This window comes from Rattus norvegicus, chromosome 10 (genome assembly GCF_036323735.1).
Source record: "Rattus norvegicus strain BN/NHsdMcwi chromosome 10, GRCr8, whole genome shotgun sequence".
Lineage (NCBI taxonomy): Eukaryota > Metazoa > Chordata > Mammalia > Rodentia > Muridae > Rattus > Rattus norvegicus.
Genome location: NC_086028.1, coordinates 86,346,657 through 86,365,000, shown reverse-complemented (window position 1 = coordinate 86,365,000; position 18,344 = coordinate 86,346,657). Strand labels below are relative to the sequence as shown.

At 45.2% G+C, this 18,344-nt stretch overlaps 1 protein-coding gene across 4 annotated transcripts in view; it reads left to right on the top strand.

Annotated features, from left to right (window-relative positions):
- Window positions 1–1,487: 1,487 nt before the first annotated feature.
- The window catches only part of Stat3 (signal transducer and activator of transcription 3), a 51,986-nt gene continuing 35,129 nt past the window's right edge, over window positions 1,488–18,344 (top strand). For 3 of the 4 annotated variants that reach the window (XM_006247257.5, XM_006247259.5, XM_006247258.5), the window contains exon 1: window positions 1,488–1,824. The gene's annotated coding sequence lies outside the window, so the exon portion shown is untranslated. 4 annotated transcript variants of the gene reach the window in all.

The window sequence follows — 18,344 nt, the reverse complement described above, 5'->3', positions numbered from 1 at the left end:
AACAACTTAGCTGTGTTTTTAAAATATATCATTGGGGTTATCTTTGTGGAGAGATAAGAGCCCCTTGTAGATTATCCCTCTTTGGCTAATCACCAGTAATACAAACACTGTTGCTATATTGTAAATCCCTGCCGTTGCATACACATGCAAATCATTGCAGTATGCAAAGTTCATCCTCTATGACAAAAAGCCCACACGTATGTACCATGAACTGACAGTTTCAGCTCAGTAAAATCTGCACACCTAACATACAAGATGGGAACTAGGTCAGAGAATTTCAAGAGCTTCAAGACCTCAGAAAAGACTAAATGAATGTTATCCCGAGTACCTGCCATCCTAGTCTTAAGCAGTGATGCGAAAACGTCGAAGAACTGGCTGTCTCCATTGGACATTTAAGCTTAATGGTGGCAAACTAATTAATGTTAACAATGAATCCTAAAAAAAAATCAGGAGAATATTTTACGGGGCTTCTCTCTGTGTGTGTGTTAGTTTCAGTTTTTTAAATTAGTACCTAGTTAAAAATGATTTAATTTTGTCTGCATGTATGTTTCTGCACAAGGTGTGTATCTTTGGTGCACGCAGAGGCCTGAGGAGGGAGGACCTCAGATCCCCACCCCACCCTGGGAGTGGAGTTACAGGTGGCTAAGAGCCATCACATGGGGTGCTGGGACTTGAACCTGAATTTTCTACCAGGACCAGATAGTCCCTTTATCTGCTGAGGCATCGGGCCCAGCTCCTAAAATAGGTACCTTTAATGGAAACAAGTTGGTCAAAACTATTATAGAATTTTAAGATCCAATATAACAAAGTTAAAAAAAAAAAACCTCCGGCACACGTGGAAATGGCAAATACAGTGTATTTGTGTCAGCTGTCATGTGTAAGCTCTCTGCATTTCTGTGAGCTGACCAATCGGCTTTGCTGTTGAGTTTTAGGTTTGAAACCATGGAACAGGGCACCAGTTTATAGCCAGTATTCTCCCCCACGCAATCTAGTAATTACTCTATTTCCACGTCATATTTCCGGGTGTATGCCCAGAATCACGCAGAAACTGAAGTTCAGAGCAGCCAGGAGTCGCCCATGTTCTTTTTGATGTCCCCACAAACCCAAATGCTTAAGTGGGGTGATACCGTAGGGGACCCCTAACTGGCTGATTCCCACGTGGTAAGAGGCTCACGGTCTCGCCCCCACGTGGTGCCAAGGGCCGGGAAAAGAGAGCGGGCAGAAGCAAGCCGTATCAGGGCATTTAAAGTGTCTTGACGTCACACACTGCCAGGAACTCAGCTGAGTTTTCAGCAGGACATTCCGCTAATGTCTCCTCCCTCCCCCCGGGCTTTTTTCTGAGCTAGGCCTCCGCGCTTCCCTCGGTTGCGGAGGGAGAAGCACGAGGCTCTCGGAACAGCCAACTCAGGGAGGTGTGCCCAGAGTTCTGGACCCCACCTTCTCTCCTAGAGGCGTTTCTCATTGGGTGGTGGGTGGGGCTTCGGAAGTACAGCGCTCGCCCGGAGGCCTCAGGGTGGCCTAGCCAGCTGGCCATTCTTTAATTATGCAGGGAGGCGTGTCTTGGCCAGTGGCAGCTGGGTGGGGATTGGCTGGAGGGGCTGTAATTCAGCGGTTTCCGGAGCTGCAGTTTAGACAGGGAGGGGGAGCTTGGGGTTCCGACGTCGCGGCGGAGGGAACGAGCCCTAACCGGATCGCTGAGGTACAATCCCGCTCGGTGTCGCCTGACCGCGTCGGCTAGGAGAGGCCAGGCGGCCCGCGGGAGCCCAGCAGTTCGCGCCTGGAGCCAGCATAGGGCGGCCAGTCGGGCTTCAGCCCCAGAGACAGGTGAAGGGGGTGCAGGGTGGGGCCACCTCCCGGACGGCAAGGGGGACCCCACGGGGTGTCGTGCTGTTGCAGCTGTGGGGGTGCTTAGAACTGTGAATGGACACTTAGGTGGGGCGGGAGGATAGGAGACACAGAGGATCGCCCCGGCGGTACTGCTTTCCGGATGACAGGAACCAGCCTGGGAAGGGAAGGGACTCTGTAAGTTTCGAGGGGGAGATGTGGAGGGAGAGTGGGGAGTTCGGGGGGTGGGGGGGGTAGGACCGTGGGGAGGGCATTCTAGGCTGACGGTAATAGAAGTGACTGAAGCGGCCCTCCAGTGACTGTTCCGGGAGGCTAGGGACGTTCGGGCCACCAGAGCCACTGTCACTCAGGTGGAGATCATTGGTGTGGGGGAGTTAGACAGAGCCTCCTTCCTGCCCCTGTGCTGGGCCTGGCGTCTCCGCGCTTAGCCACTTTCTATGCCTTGCCCTGGTCCTGTTCTTCAGTAGCCAGCTGTACCCACTTAGGAGGTGGGAACTGTTGTGTCCCCTCCCCCTCAGCGTCTTGGGCTGGCTAGATCTTTTTCTTAAGAATCAGATTTCCTATAGGAAATTGACAAACTTGTGTTCTTTCTAAATTCTCTCCCATCTCTTTCCGTGTTACGCTCTGTTTTCTCTCACCTTGTTAAAAAAACATTTTTTTTTTCAATTCAAAATAAATCCCTGGCCAAACCAGCTCTAAAGAGCGACAAACCTCTTTCCTCTTTGACATTGTTCTCTCATAAACACCTGGTAAACTCCTCGACAAGACGATAAATAATTGAGCCATTGCATTTACTGGATTGTGGTGTTGCTTAATTGCTTAGGCCAGAGTGAGCCAATCAAGAGTGGGAGTTTTCTGTCTCCGAGCCAAGCTCTTGGGTAAATGCAGAAGCTAGGGAAACAAAGACAGGCTGGCCTTGGCTGAGTTCTGTATTTAAACTTTACCTGTTGGGGGTGTGTGGCTGTAGACTGGTAGGTTGGCAAAATCCAGGCTGTGGCTCAAGTAGCTTCCTTCTTTCCTACCTAGTTCACATCACTCTGTTGTATCAATTGACCTGCGTGTTGGTACAGTCAGTGATCATTCATTTTTCCTATTCAAGGTGTGTGTAGTTTATAACCTGCTGTTTACTACATCGAAGTGCTTATTTGTGTATGCAATGGAAATGTTGGGCTGTCAGTACAGGTAAAGCATTGACTTAAGTATATAAACGCAACAAATCACTTCCACCTTTTTATATGTGGAATTAGACTTGAGCCAGCCATTTTTTTTTCTTCTTATATTAAATAATGTCCGTGTTCCTTGAGGAAACTTGTTTGTCTCATTATTGCCAGACCAGAACACTAGCAGGATCTTTTTTTTATTTTATTTTTTCTTTTAGATTTTATTTATCCTTAGTTTATGTGTATGAGTATTTTGCCTACATGCATGTCTGTGCCAGTGTGTGTCTAGTGCCCTAGGAGGCCAGGAGAGGACATCAAGTACTCTGGAACTGGTTACAGATGGATTTAGGTCCTGGGAATCAAACCCAGGGCTTTCGGAGGAACCACTGGGAAGAAAATCTGAAATAATAATAATAATAATAATAATAATAATAATAATAATAATGAAAAAGCTGCAGTGTTGGTTCTCAGTGTTAGCACACTCACCACAGAGAACCATTAGCAGATTCATGAATCTTTTATTTTTATCTGTAGTTCATCGGGGACAAATAACCACTTAGAAATAACCCTTGATCATGAGGCCCTTCAAAGGGGCTGGGAGGTGGGTGGTTCACAGAATGTTAACCTCATTTTGTAGATAAGGAAATCGAGGCCGAAAGGACAAGACACTTGCCTAAGGCATCGTGTGTCATAGTGGTGAAACTTGTGAAAGGCACATGTGTAAAAGTACACATTTCTTGGTCTCTGCCTAAGTATTCAGTTTCAATTTAGAGCGAGCATGCCCCCTGTTGAGAAGTGTCAAAGTCTGGATAGTGAAACACTGGCAGCCATCTGAAAGACTCAGAGTTGCTGGGCGACTGCTAGCTAAGTAACTGTTCTGTGTCTCACCTGGGAAGTAATTGGTTCTCTCCTCTCTCTCTCTCTCTCTCTCTCTCTCTCTCTCTCTCTCTCTCTTCCTTTCTTGTTAGCATAATTTACTTGTCAAACTTCAGCTACTTATTAATGGAGATGTTGAAGCAAATTTTAGCTAAAGGGTGGCTGTGACCTCAATGACATTTAAACCAGAGAGCCTTGTGGTCAGTGGCCATTTCTGTCTACAGAAAGTCCCTTGCTCTTTGATCTTGACATTCAAACGTGAGAAGGGCAGAGGTAGTGAATACCATTCTAGATGCCCAGGCCCAGCAGCCTTTTAGCTGATGTCTTCTTAGAGATGGTGATGGTGTGCACTGGAGAGAATACTGTCTGACTTTGTAAAGAGTGCTAGGGAGTGTGTGATACATCTTGTGTGTAGAATTTGTGGGCTGTTGGAGCAACTTGATACTTTATTGTCTAATACAACAGGTTGATGTCATTAAAGGGAGCCACGCATTCCTTTTTTTTTTTCTTTTTTTCTTTTTTCTATTTTTCGGAGCTGGGGACCGAACCCAGGGCCTTGCGCTTGCTAGGCAAGCACTCTACCACTGAGCTAAATCCCCAGTCAGAGCCGCCACACATTCCTTAACCTATCTCTTCCATCCCTCCCTACTTCCTTCACTCCCTCACAGTTTTCCCTCCCTTTCACTTTCCTTTTCTCCCCTTTCTGGGGAAGCTGAGCTTCTTGCTAAGCAAACACTCTACCTTGGAACACATTTTTATGTCATTTGTGTTTTAAAATTCTGGCCAAACTTTTGGGTCTTTAAAAACAAAACAAAACAAAACTCATACAAAGAGAGCTTGAAGGATAGCCCTAACTCTTGAAGGACTCCTGGCATTGTGGATCAGCCTTAGTGAGACAGTGCAGGATGGCATTGCCTTGCTGGCTTTGATGGTGAAAGAGTGTTCTGCCTGCTGCTGGGAGCTGTGGCTTGCTGTGGTGTAGATAGTTGGGGTTTCCAGATTGTATTTGGTGGCAAATTCTTGGAAGTAGGTTTGTTTAAAGGAGTGACATTTGGAAGAATGAATTTCTACTATGGTTCTCATTTTTTATGTCATGTTTGGTATAATTTTATTCAGCTCAACACACATACCCCCACCCTAGACAGAGCTCTACACACACACACTTAGACACCCCCCCATCCCACCCCACACTCTAGACAGGTGAGCAGAGCTCTACACACACACACACACACACACACACACACACACACACACACAAACACACACCCTAGACAGATGAGCAGAGCTGGTGGCACATGTCCTTAATTCCAGCCTTTGGAAGGCAGAGTCAGTTGGATCTCTAAGAATTCAAGGCCAGCTGGTCTACAAATCGAGTTTCGGGCCAGCTGAGACCCTGGCTTAAAACAGAAACAAAACACTAAGCAGAAGCTAGCTGTGATGTCTCATGTCTGCAGTTTTAGCATGTGGCTAACCAAGCACTGAGGCAGGAAAATTGCTGAGTTTGAAGCTAGCCTGGGCTACACAGTGAATTCCAAGCCTGCTATGAGTAGAGAATAAGACCCTGTTTCAAAAACAAAAACCAAAAAAGGCTAGGCAGATCCAGGTCTGATGTACATGCTTGTAATTCAAGGATTTGGGAGGCCCAGGCAGAAGGCCCACAACCGATTTAAGGCCAGGTGTTGTGCATAGCTAGCTGGAGGCTACAGAGCAAAACCCTGTTCAAGAAAAAACACTTCCACAGAGCAGGAGGATTGCTGCAAGTTTGAGGGAAGCCTGGTTTACATATTGAGGTCCAGGCCAGCTGGGGCTCTGTTGAGAACCCCATGTTAAGGAACCAAACCAGAACAAAGCAGCAGCAGCAGCAGAGAGAGTAGAAGCTGGGCAGGATCCAAGGAGAATGAGTATTCAAAATCTCACCCCAGTTCTTATGGAACTGTGGGAGTAGTGGGGACCAGGGCACATGCCTACAAGCTCTATTGCATGCATACTTAAGGCAGAGCTCAGGATAACCTTCAGAGGCAAAGACATCTGGGATTGGATCCTGGATTGGCTGCTTCCTGATCAGAATCTAAGCCTCAGTGTCCTCCTCTAAGGCCCTCCCACCCCTGCCGCCACCACCACACACACACACTTGTTTTTTGAGACAGGATTTCTCTGTGTAGCCCTGGCTGTCCTGGAACTCTGTAGACCAGGTTGGCCTCCAACTCATAGAGATCCACCTGCTTCTGCCTCCCAAGTGCTGGGATCAAAGGCGTGGGTCACCACTGCCTGCACTGCCTGGCTGACCATCAGTTTTCTTACCTGATTTTTAAAAAAGATGAGAGACAGGCCTGTTGGCCCATGTCTACAGTTGTACAGGGATAGCCTATCTCAAAATGAAGCGGAACAAAAAATTCATTAAGCTCATGTGGGTGAAATGCTGCAGCATGCTGGTCCATAGCAAGAGCCCTGGGCATCTAAGTTCTTAGGAAAAGGTCCAAGGAAAGAGGTTCATTCTATCCAGGGGTGAGAGGTCACAGTAGGGCTAGTTTCAGGGAACACTGGAGGACCTGTGGGAGGGTTAGGAATCCTTGCAGTGCGGGGCTCATTCAAGGTAGAGGGGGTGTGGATGGTACAGAGCTTAGAACAGCACAGTGGGTGCAGGGGCTATAAGATTTATTTATTTATTATATATAAGCACACTGTAGCTGTCTTTAGACACACAAGAAGAGGGCATCAGATCCCATTACAGATGGTTGTGAGCCACCATGTGGTTGCTGGGATTTGAACTCAGAACCTCTGGAATAGCAGTCATTGCTCTTAACCAGTGAGCCATCTCTCCAGCCCAAGTAGAAGCTCTTAATTGAGGAGAAGGAAACAGGAAGGAGGCCACAGAGCCACATCTTTTATCCCTTCCCTTCTGTTCCTAAGTCACTAGACCTGTGCCTCAAGAAAGTTGAATTTTCACAAAATTTGAAATTTTCACAGAAGTAATGATGCTGTGTTAAAAAGCTAAACCCGCTTTCCCACTAATAGCTCAACATGTGTTTCCCCAGACACTCTTTAACTTACCAGTTTATCTTGGATCTATTTATTGAAAATCATTTTAACAGCTCAACAAAATATGGAAGGCAAATCTACCCCCATAAGGAAATGATGTTTAGACCTCGGCTTTCCATCGTGCCAGCTCTCTCTGCGGTAGTAAATGACTTTACTAACCACTGAACAATTTACCTGACCTTTGACCTTTTAATTGCAACAGTCAAGAAACTCACATTTTGAGCTCTCCTAAGGTAACTGTCGCTTGGGTAATGTGCCTGAGGGTTTTGTGGTATATGGATAGACGCAATGGCATTTTAAAGCAAGGCTTTGAGGCCAGACACCTTGGGTTTGCGTTTTCAGAGAACAACACCTCTTTGTCCTTAAGGGTGGTTTTTAACTCAACTCTGAGTTTCTTTGTCCACAAACTGTCTACTAGGCCCACTCACAGGGTAGTTGTGAAGACTGAGTGAGATCACTTGTCATACGGTATTTTGCATAGCGCCTAGCACATAGCTAGCATTCAAATGCTGTTAATCATTATTGAAAGCTGCAGTCTCTCTCTCTCTCTCTGGCTACAGAGTTGGGCAAGTTATGATTTATGACACCATTAGTGACCTGAAGGAAAGAAAGAGTAATTGGGAGATTTTGACCTACAGGGAAAGCTCCGTGACTGGGGATTTACACAGTGGCTGAGGAGATGGAGGCTTTCACACAGAGGTATAAACGTGGCAAACTGCGCTTCTGTTACACAAAGGCTCTCATGGTAGGCCTCTTTGCAGCTTCAAAGACCTATGGTCCACTTACTTTAAGTGATAGTCAACACACTGAGAGTTGATCACCACTCAGTAATAGTCCCTTGGAGCTTTTCATGATCTGAGAAGTACGGCTACAGGCTGGGAATGTGGCTGAGTGGGTAGAGTGCTTCTCTGGTGTGTATGAACCCATGGCTTCCATCCCTAGGACTGTGTAAACCCAGATGTAGTAGGACATTCCTGTAAAACCCCAGCTCTTGTGAGGTGGAGTCAGATCAGAAGGCTGATGTCACCATTGGGAGTCTGAGGCCAGTCTGGGTTGTATGAGATACTGTCTTAAGACATGGGTGGTGGTGGTGGGTGTTGCTGGTGGCATGGCTCAGTGGGTAAAGGCGCTTGCCGCCAAGCCTGATCACCCGGGTTGGATTCCTGGAACCCATATGGTGGAAGAGGAGGACTGTTCTCCATAAGTTGTCCTCTGACGTCCACACCCCCAACATGGTTTATGTGCACACTCATATGCACAAGTAGATTAATGTAAAACACTGTTTTAAAACAGAAGCAGACAGAGTATGATTGGTGGCGCATGCCCATAAACTCCAGTGATTCTGAGGGCTGAGGCAGGAAGACTAGGTGTGTAAGACAAGCCTGGCTCAGTTCTCTCTCAGATTTTTAAAAATGGCCAGAGGTATAACTGAGGGGTAGAGCTATTCCTACTGTGAACAGAGCACTTTGGGTTTAGTCTCCAGTAAAATATATATATTATATATATTAATATATATGTATATAATATATGTATGTATAAATGCACAGAGAGAGATATAGAGACACACAGAGACAGAGACAAGTTCTCATTATGTAGCTCTGATGGTGGAAGGCCTTGAACACACTTTATAGACCAGGTTGACGTCAAATTCATAGAACAGAGATCTGCCTGCTTCTGCCTCCCTGGTATTTGTATTAAAGATGTGTGTTACCACACACTGGTCCATATCAAAACAAAACAAAACAAAAAACCAAACAAGGGTCAGGTACCCTCGAACAGTTGAAGGGTAGAGGAGTGGTTAGGGTTGAATTTTTCTTAAGAAGAAGCTAACAGGAGGAATTCTGCTTTGAATTAGTTAAGGAAAATAATCAGCGTTTAAGTTTTCTTTTACATTTATATTTTAGAACGATCTGAGTATCCCTCAGACTCTCGAGTAGCTGGAACTACAGACAGGAGCTACCACATTCAGTCAGTGCAGAATTTGGTTTGGGGGGAGGGAGAAGGTAGGTGGGAAGGAGGGATCCTGGTGGCTTGGATGTCAGATGACCCCAAGAATTACCCACATGATCCTGGAAGTTGTTTTGGTGTGTCCAATGCTGCTGATCGTCTCTCTTCACATCTGTGCATGTGTGTGTACAAGCTCGTGTGAGGGCGTGTATGGACGTGCAGATGTTGGTGGATATCCTTCTCTGGATATATAAAGCTTACTTTCCTTTTACTGTAACTTTTCCTTGGACGGTAACCAGTGTTCAGAATAGCCTCACAGGTGGAGCTCAGTTAAGTTTGGATTGGAGAAGACAGGAATGAACTGGAACAGGTCCAACCCCTTGGGCCCATGTGGAGCAAGCAGGAGGAAGGCAGCCGGAGCTTGAAAGAGAAAGTAAAAGTTCTTGTAAATAATGGCTTTGCCATTGTGGAGGAGGGGTGCAATTTATTAGGGGGATGTTTGGGTAGTTTTTGTAGCAGCCATTTCTGAAAACTGCTTGGGATTAGGAAAGGAAAACTCTGCCCTGCCTGCAGCATCTGCTTTCCGACGGCTGAGTGATTTTATTAGTTTGTGGTGTCCCGACCTCTCGTTCTCGGTATGAGAGTCGGAGCCCTTGAGTCTGGACCCAGCACCTGCTTAGGTGAAAGCGAACGAGCATGTTTTCCCACATCGTATCTATTGCTAGATTTGTTTTGCTTTTAGCAGCTCTCTTTTTTTTTTTCCTGACAGAATCTAAATGCATTAGATTTTTCCTTTTCCCCTCTCCCGCCCCCACAAAATCCTAAAAACCTCAAAACCCAGATTCAAGCTGTGTAATTACCTTTCCCGTAAGCCAAACAATGTGAGTTATCATTAAAATAGTTAGCCTTTGGATTTTTTTCCTACTTGTGGTTTGAACACAATAAATATTTAATGTAAGGCTGACTTTCCCAGGCAAATCCGTTTTGTTGTGGTCTTCTTTCTGTCAAAATGTTTAGGAAAAACACATTTTCTTAGCATTAATCAAAATAAACTCATGCATAAGAGGGGATAAGGTGAGATAATTAAAGTGCTCTGAAGCCCGTGTGTATGGAAATGTATCTGTGTATATATAAATGTGTGTGTGTGTATAAATGCACGTGTGTATTTTGTTTTAACAGGTTTCTGTCTAGTCCAGAGAACTCTCAGCATTCCCCTGCCTTAATATTCATTCCAAATTACATGTGAAAAAAATCCAGTGTGACTTCATTCATCAGGGCAGGCTCTGCATATGGCCATCTAATGGGGGTGTTCTGGGTGTGGGGCAATTTCAAGCCTAATGACTGCATGAAGATTCTCAGGGTCATGGAGTCCTTTGGAGTTTCAGTGTCTACTATGGGAGCACTGCACATGAGGCCAGGCGGGAGGTACTGAATGCTGTACTCCGCTCCGTTGTCGAGAACCAAAGCTGCTCAGAAAGCTGTGGTGGGCGGCACCTGTAATCCTTGTATGTGGGGGGCAGAAACAAGAGCATCTTGGTGAATTTGGGGGCACTTGGGCTACATAACAAGTACTGGATCAGCCAGGGCTACACAAGGAAACATCTCAACATGCCAACTTCGAGCCAAGAAATAATAAGTAGATAGATAGATAGATAGATAGATAGATAGATAGATAGGGAGGTAGATAGATAGATAGGTAGATAGATAGATGGGATTTCCTCTATATTTTTAAAAAGCCTCTTTCAAAGTAAAATTTACTAATTAAAAAGTGATTTCTTTTTCTGCAGAAGTATCTGGGGTGCCCTGATGACAAGTGCTCTGTACAGGTTTGGGGTGCAGTTTCGTCCAGTGCATGCCTAAGCTGTGCAGAGCCCTGAAGGAGTGGCAGATGAGCTGGGATGTGGCAGGCACGGACTCAAAAAGGATGAACAAAAGAGAAGATGTCTTTGTCCAAGGGCGAAAGTGGCAATGTTTGTTGTCATTTGTAGAATTTGAACTTAGAGAAAGATAAATTATAAAAATTGAGCTTAGCAGTACAAATTTTAAATTATACAGTGCCCTGTTCAGTAGTTGCCTGATATTAATGACTGTAACTCTTCAGGGTTATAGATGTGATTTTTTTTTTTTAATGATAGAGACTAAAACGTGTCAGCATTTAGGTTTGTAAATCTTAAGACCAATGTTTTCTAAATGACTAATGAACGTATCTTACAAAAGCACATGGCAGACATTCCATGACAAGTACAAGGTAGAGGGCATCTTAACGTAGCTGAGGATGACCCCAGAGTGCACACCTACCTGTCTTTTGGAACTACCACCTGCCAGTTTTTTGAGTAGCAGTAAAGATTTCCAAATTACCTTGAAAGGATGTATAATCCACTATTCGCTATTCAGTATATCTGGGTGAAGCCAACTCTCATTGGAGTGCTTTAACCAAAATAGCATACTGCCACAGGCGTGTGCAAGCTGTTCTGAGACTCCGTTTCCTTCCTTCCTTCCTTCCTTCCTTCCTTCCTTCCTTCCTTGGGTCTCATGTATGTTAAACTCACTTCACATGTGCAGTGTAGTAGCCAGGGTTAGCCCTGAACACCCGATCCTTCTGCCTTCACTTCTCAAGCACTGGGATGACAGGCCTGAGGCATCACACCCACCCAGCTTTAACACATTTCTATTGAACCAGAAATTAGATTACTAACACCTTCTATTTAAAAAAAAAATCATTATTAGCCAGGCGGTGATGTCACACTCCTTTAATCCCAGCACTTGGATGGCAGAGGCAGGTAGATCTTTGTGAGTTTGTGACCAGCCTGGTCTACAGAGTTCCAGGATAACCAGTGCCATACAGAGAAGCCCTATCTCAAAAAAAACCAACCAAGCAACCAGCCAAAATGCACATTTATTTTTATGATTCTCACTGTGTCGTGATGTGCCTGTGTAGGCATGTGTGTGGAGATCAGAGAGCGGTTTTCTGCTGTCAGACCTCTGTTTCCACTTTTATATGGTTCTGGGGATGGAACTTGGGTCACCAGGCTTGTGCAGCAGGTACCTTCCCTCAAGCCCTCTGAGCCCTCTGCTGCCCTACATTTGTGAAAATTTCAACAATGCCACTTTTTCCATTAATGTCTCCCTCTCCGGAAAATGTGGTTATGTTTCATAAATATTACTGTTACTTAGGTTAATGTGCTGTGCAAAGTTAATTGTTTAAATGAATTTTTGTTTGGGACAGTGTCTTCCTGTGTAACCTATGCTGGCCTTGGATTTACGGAGCTTCCCTTATCTGGGATTTCAGATCTGGGGCCTCTTGGCTAGCTTATAGATATAATTTCTATTGCTGGGTAATATCTAATAGGTATTTTCTTTTCTTTTTGGTGTTTTGAGTCAAGGTCTTGTATCTCCAGGTGCCCTTGAACTCACATATCTTAGATTGGCTCCAATTTTGTGGTAATCCTCCTGCCCCAGCCTCCATTGTGCTGGGCTTACACATATGTACTACCATGACAAGTTCTTCGGCATCTCTAATAACTGTGATCTCTGTAAACAAAGCTTTGTTAGTGTCCTCAGGTTTTGAGGTCATGGCCAGTCCCGAAAGCAATGCATTTTGAGAACTGTTAAGAACTATTAAAACAAAGGTTTTAGTGTAAGTGTTCCTGTGCTATTTGAGGAGCTAGGGTTGGGAGGGAGAGGGAATCTATGGTTCTGATTACGTTGGTCTAGGGTCATTGTAACCACTGCCGCACATAGCACGGTACAGATTGGTCCTTAGTTTGAGAATCCCTTTTACAAGGGCCATAAATTCTTCAGATGAGTGAAACCCTGTCCAGGAGTTTAGAAACTGCTTTAAAGATAAACCGATTTGGAGATTTCTATCTTGATTTTTCCTGGTGTCTATGTCCCTGAGAATGAATCTTGGATTGATTGTAATTGAGCCATACCTCACCAGATTCCGGTATCTTCTGAGTGCTTGGCTGATTTCTTGTTTTGTCTTGTTTTTCTAAGAAAGGCTCTGGATAGCCCTGGCTGTCCTGGAACTCACTTTGTAGAGCAGGCCATCCTCAAACTCGGATTTGTCTGCTTCTGCCTTCAACACACACTCAGTTATAATTCTTAAAGATAATTCTGATGTGAATTACAGTTTAATTTGAAAAAAAATGTTGACTTAAATCAGATCTATAAAACAAAGGAAGGCATTTTTCTTTTTGTTTTCTTTTTTCTTTTCGGAGCTGGGGACCGAACCCAGGGCCTTGCACTTGTTAGGCAAGTGCTCTACCACTGAGCTAAATCCCCAACCCAGAAGGCATTTTTCTTGTTGTGACTAACAAGTTCAAAACACTCGGGATGGGACGTTATCTGCCTTGCACTCTTCTCTTTGTCTGCTGTAGCCACTTCTCCTTTCTGACCCTCTCTATAAAATGGGAAAGATCTTTACTGGGAGCATGCCAATGTTATCTTGCCCCCCTCAGGGTTCCCTCTGGTTGAGAGATTGACTGGAGAGATTTTTGTGAATTCTTCCTTCAGGCCACATTCTGTATGGGTGTGAGTTTTAGAATTTAGGTTACAGCTTTCCCAGAAAACTGGACAGTGTTCTTTCTTCCTCATTTCTTCTTCTTTCTTTCTTTCTTTCTTTTTTTTTGTTTTTGTTTTTGTTTTAAGCAGAGTTTCTCTGTGTAGCCCAGGCTGTCCTGGAGTTCACTCAGTAGTCCACACTAGCTTTGAACTCAGATCCACCTGCCTCTGCCTTTGCCTCAGCCTCTGCTGAGATTAATGGCTCGTTCCACCACAGCTCAGCTTGCTTGTTCCTTTCTTTAAAAACAAACAATTTTTTTAAAAATTAACGTTATTAGTGTGTGTATCCCTGTGTGGAAGTCAGAGGACAACTTTCAGGAGTCAGGTCTTGCTTTTTGTCATGTGGGTCCTAGGGATTGATTTCAGTCTTCAGGTTTGGCAGCAGCCCCTGCTGAGCCATCATTTGACCCTAATTCACGTTGCTTTTGCCTTCTGTGTCCTCACTTATTGTTCTCTGTATGTTATTCATTTTGAGAAGACTTCACAGAACAGCTTGTGTAGCTCACCCTGGGATCAGAGTGCTGTTTGTTTTTGCTTGTTCTTTTGCTCTGTTCATTGAAGGCAGGGTCTTTCTCTCGGGCTGGCCTCATTGTATAGCTGAGCATGACTTTGATTTTTGTTTCTGTTTTTTTCAAGACAAACCCTTGCTGGGTTGGAACTGGCTTTGTAGACCAGGTTGGCTTTGAACTCAATATATCTGCCTGGCTTTGCCTCCGGAATGCCGGGATTCCGGCATATGCTATTGTATCTGCTTTATGTGGGACCAGGGACAAACTCAGGGCCTCCTGTGTGCTAGGTAAACACTACCAACAGAGCTGTGGGCCCGCTTTTTTTTTTTTTTTTTTTTTTTTTACGTTTTTTCATAAAGTTAAATTCATTTCAAACACACACACACACACACACACACACACACACACACACGAAGTTCGTTTGAGTCATTGTTATAAAGCTCTGGTCTATTACTTGATGTACAGGTTCCACTGGCCTTAGACTCATGGCAATCCTCCTGTCTCTACTTTCAGAGTGCTGAGATACAGGTAGGTTGACAAGGTAGAAAATATCTCCGCTTTTCGTCTTCACTGTTAACATCTTGTCATAGTGTGATGCTTTTGTTGTAATTGATAATAACAGTTACATGTTGTTATTAAAGAACACACAGTTTCTGTCACACTTCACTGCGTTACATAGTTTTGCTGTTTGACAGTGTTGGAGACATGTTCTCTCTTGTAGCTCAGGGTGAAGGTAAACTTGGAGTCTGTCCATCTCGGATTCCCGAGTCCTGGCATTAAAGGCTCATACCTCTGTGCTTGGGCCGTTTTGTGGATTTGCACAAGCGTGTGCCACATGTCCACTGGTGCAGTACTAGTGAACGTATACACTGCCTGCAAAGCCCTGCACTCTACCCACTCCCCCCTTCTGCAGCCCCTGCCACTTGCTCAACCCTTTTTCAATCTCCATAGTCCTGTTTTCCAGAACATTCATCTGACTGTCATCATGTACGCAGTAGCCTTTTAGAGGTCAGTGGTACAGTGGCCTCTCCAGGTTGCCTCCTTTCTCATAGCAGTATGAATTCAGCTTCCTCCTTGGCTTGGGTGGCTGAGGAACACTGCCTTGTGTGGCCCTTCCCTTAGTGCATGTACGGTTCATCCGAAGGACATCTTTGCTTTTCCTTTGCGCCGTTGCTGTTTGAATTTGCAGTCTTCCAATGGGGTCCAATGTCCTGCTTTTCACATGCTGGCTGCGTACTCTCTTTGGTGTGATATCGGATCAGACTTTCTCTCAGTTGTTTTGCTCCTTTTTGCAGTACAACAGAAATTGAATTTAGGGTTCCACAGCTGGGTGTAGTGGCATGTGCCTTTAATCCCAGCGCTCAGGAGACAGAGGCTAGCAAAACTCTGGAGTTTGAGGCCAGACTGGTCTACAGAGGGAGTTTCAGGGCAGCCAGAGGTACACAGAGAAACCCTTCCTCAAAACAAACAAGAGTTTAGTGCTCCCCCACTGAGCTACACCCCATTAATTGTTAAAAAAAATTTTTTAGTTTGAGACCAGGGTCTCACAACATTGACCAGGCTGGTCTTGAAGATGTGTCGTAGCCTAGGCAGGACGTGACCTTGGGAAGCCCCTGTCTCAGTTTCCCCAGTAGCTGGGCTTACAAGCCTACTCTGCCAGGCCCAACTCTCACCCAGCTTTACATTGAGATTTATTTTTAATTGTTGAGAGTTTTAAAAGTGTTCTCAGTATGTTCTGGATACACACGTGTACATGTACATTTGGCGGAGGAGACTAGGGCTACAACACACAAAGCATGCACCAACACTGATCCATATTTACAGTTCTCTTTGGATTATTTAATGTTTTTTTTCATGAAACTCAAGGTCTTACACTTGTTAGACTGAACTATGCCCCCAGCCCTCCTCCTCAGAACATTTTAGGTGGATACAGTTTTTAGTTTTTCTTGTTGGAGAGTTCAATTTCATGCAGACACTAATGCTGGGAGGTTGAAGTTAGAGAACCAGGGACAAGGAAGTGAAGTACTTGTGTACCACCCCTCATGGGTAATTAAGATTTTAACCTTTAGCTCCATTGTGTTTAGATAAGGCTGGGCACAGGGCTTCAGTCCCAACCACTTACCAAGATGCTGACACTTCTGTTCAGACTGGTGTGTCTACTCTTACGTGTCCCCTGGATTACTTCTGACTCCTCCTTCAGAGCTGAGCCTTGCTGACTTGAATCCTACCCAGCTCCTACTCTCTGTTGCTACTGTTGGAGTGGGTTTGTTTTTTGTTTTTTGTTTTCTCTTGAAACTGGATTTTGCTATGTATCCTCCAACAAGCTATGTAGAAAAACCTGGTCTTAAATTGGTGTTAGGAATGTAACCTTTGGCAAGCATTTGACATTAAGGCACACTCCTAACTTCCAAAATAATCATTTGAGAAGAATCACCGTATTCTTCTTGGGTTCTTTTCTTCTCTCTCTCTTTTTTTTTTAAGTTAAAATGTGTGTCTATGCATGGTGTATGCTTTAGGGGGATGCAGGTACTTGGTGTTTGCGCAGAGGTTACATGGGCGGGGAGTAAACCCAGGGCTTTCTGCATGGAAGGCAAGCACCCTACTGACCACCGAGCTAGGTCCCCAGATCATTTAGCCATTACTTTGGTCCTAACTCTGATAATGACTACCAGGTGGAGATGCATGTCCGCCCCTGTGGGCTTCTAGCACCTGCCTTCTGCCATTTTCCTGACATTTCCCCATGGGTAGCTTTTGTGTACTTGCCTCTTGATCCTTCTGTCAAAACCTTAATCCTATAGCTGCCTCTCCAAAAGTCTGTGCTTCTCTCTTAGTCCAACATTCAGTTAAATGGTAGATCTTGATCTACTGTCTTAGTTACTGCTCTGTTGCTGTGATAAAAACGCCATGATCAAGGACCTTGAAAACATAAATCTGGGGCTTATGGTGTCAGAGAGTTAGTGACCATAATGGGAGGGAGCCTGGCAACAAACAGGCAACATAGCACTGACGAAGTAGCTGGGAGCTCACATCCTGGGATGTAATCACAAGACGTCGGGGGCAGGCAGACAGACAGACAGAGACACATAGGGCAGGGAGACAGATATTGAGACAGAGAGAGACAGACACATGGGACAGGGAGACAGATATTGAGACAGAGGCAAAGAGAGACAGAGACATAGAGAAAGGGAGACATATTAGAAATCGTGTCAGTCTTTTGCAACCTCCAAGCCTGCCCCCTATAATATACTTCTTCCGATAAGGCCATACTTTCTAATCCTTCCCAGAGGAGTCTCTGAGGGCCATTCCTATTCAGATCACCACACTGTGCAATCCAGCATCCCGTAGCCAGCCTTGACTCCTTCCCTCCCTCATACTTCAATTCAGATCCACAGCAAGTCTTACTTTTACCTCAGATTTTCCTCAGCTCCCTTTGATTTTCACCTCCTTTCTGTGGTGAAGATGCTAAAATTGACCCTGTACAAAACTCGAAATGCTGGATAAATGGAGTTCTCCAGTAAGATGCAAAGGCAAACAGTCTCCTTAAAAGAAAGAACAGACGCCAGCCTAGAGTGGCAGAGATGGTGTTTCTCCCCACACCACTTCCTAAGCATTGCTCCCAGTCACAACCCTAAAATGTCTCAGGCTTTTTAGAGATGGATTACAGGCATAGACCATCATGCTAGGCCTCAGGTGCTGCCCACCGTCTCACCCCCATCCCTTCACACCGTGACCTGGCTTCACTGTGCAGCTCATAGCCCAGGGTGTCCTTGAACTCACCGTTCTCATACTCTAACCTCCCAAGTGCTGGGCTTATAGGCATGTGTTACCACACCCAGCTCATAGGCTCATCACCGATTCTCCTGCTATCCCCTGAGGCTTCTGACCCTGCCCCCTACTGTATCTTCTACCTCCAGCTTTGGGCTGTTTGAAGTTGTGTGCTATGCTGCCTATCAACGGCAAGCATTTCAGCGCTGTTCTTAGCTATGCTAGCTTAGGTACCACCCTGCGTTCTCTGGGTTCCAGAATCCTATGAATTAATCTCTCAGTCAGTCTGCCTCCCTCCCCCCCTCCCCCCCCTCTGTCCACTGTCATCTTGCTTTGCATTCTTTGTCCATGCGCCACATTGGCTTCTGGGCCATGATCACTCGGAAGACATGTGTTACATTCCTTGTTTGCACACACTGTTCCCTCTGCTTAGACTGGCTGCCCCTTCCTCTCCAGAATGACCATCTCTCCTGTAGCCCTGCTGTCTTGGTGAAACTTTCTAGAGTAGCACTGAGCCCCCTTTTCAGGTAGTTTTTATTCCTAGGACTGCCATTCCATCAAAACAGTTGTTAGTGCCTTAGAATGTAGGAGCCAAGGTGTGTTATGCTTGGTTGGGGGGGACTCTTTGCCTTATCAGGTA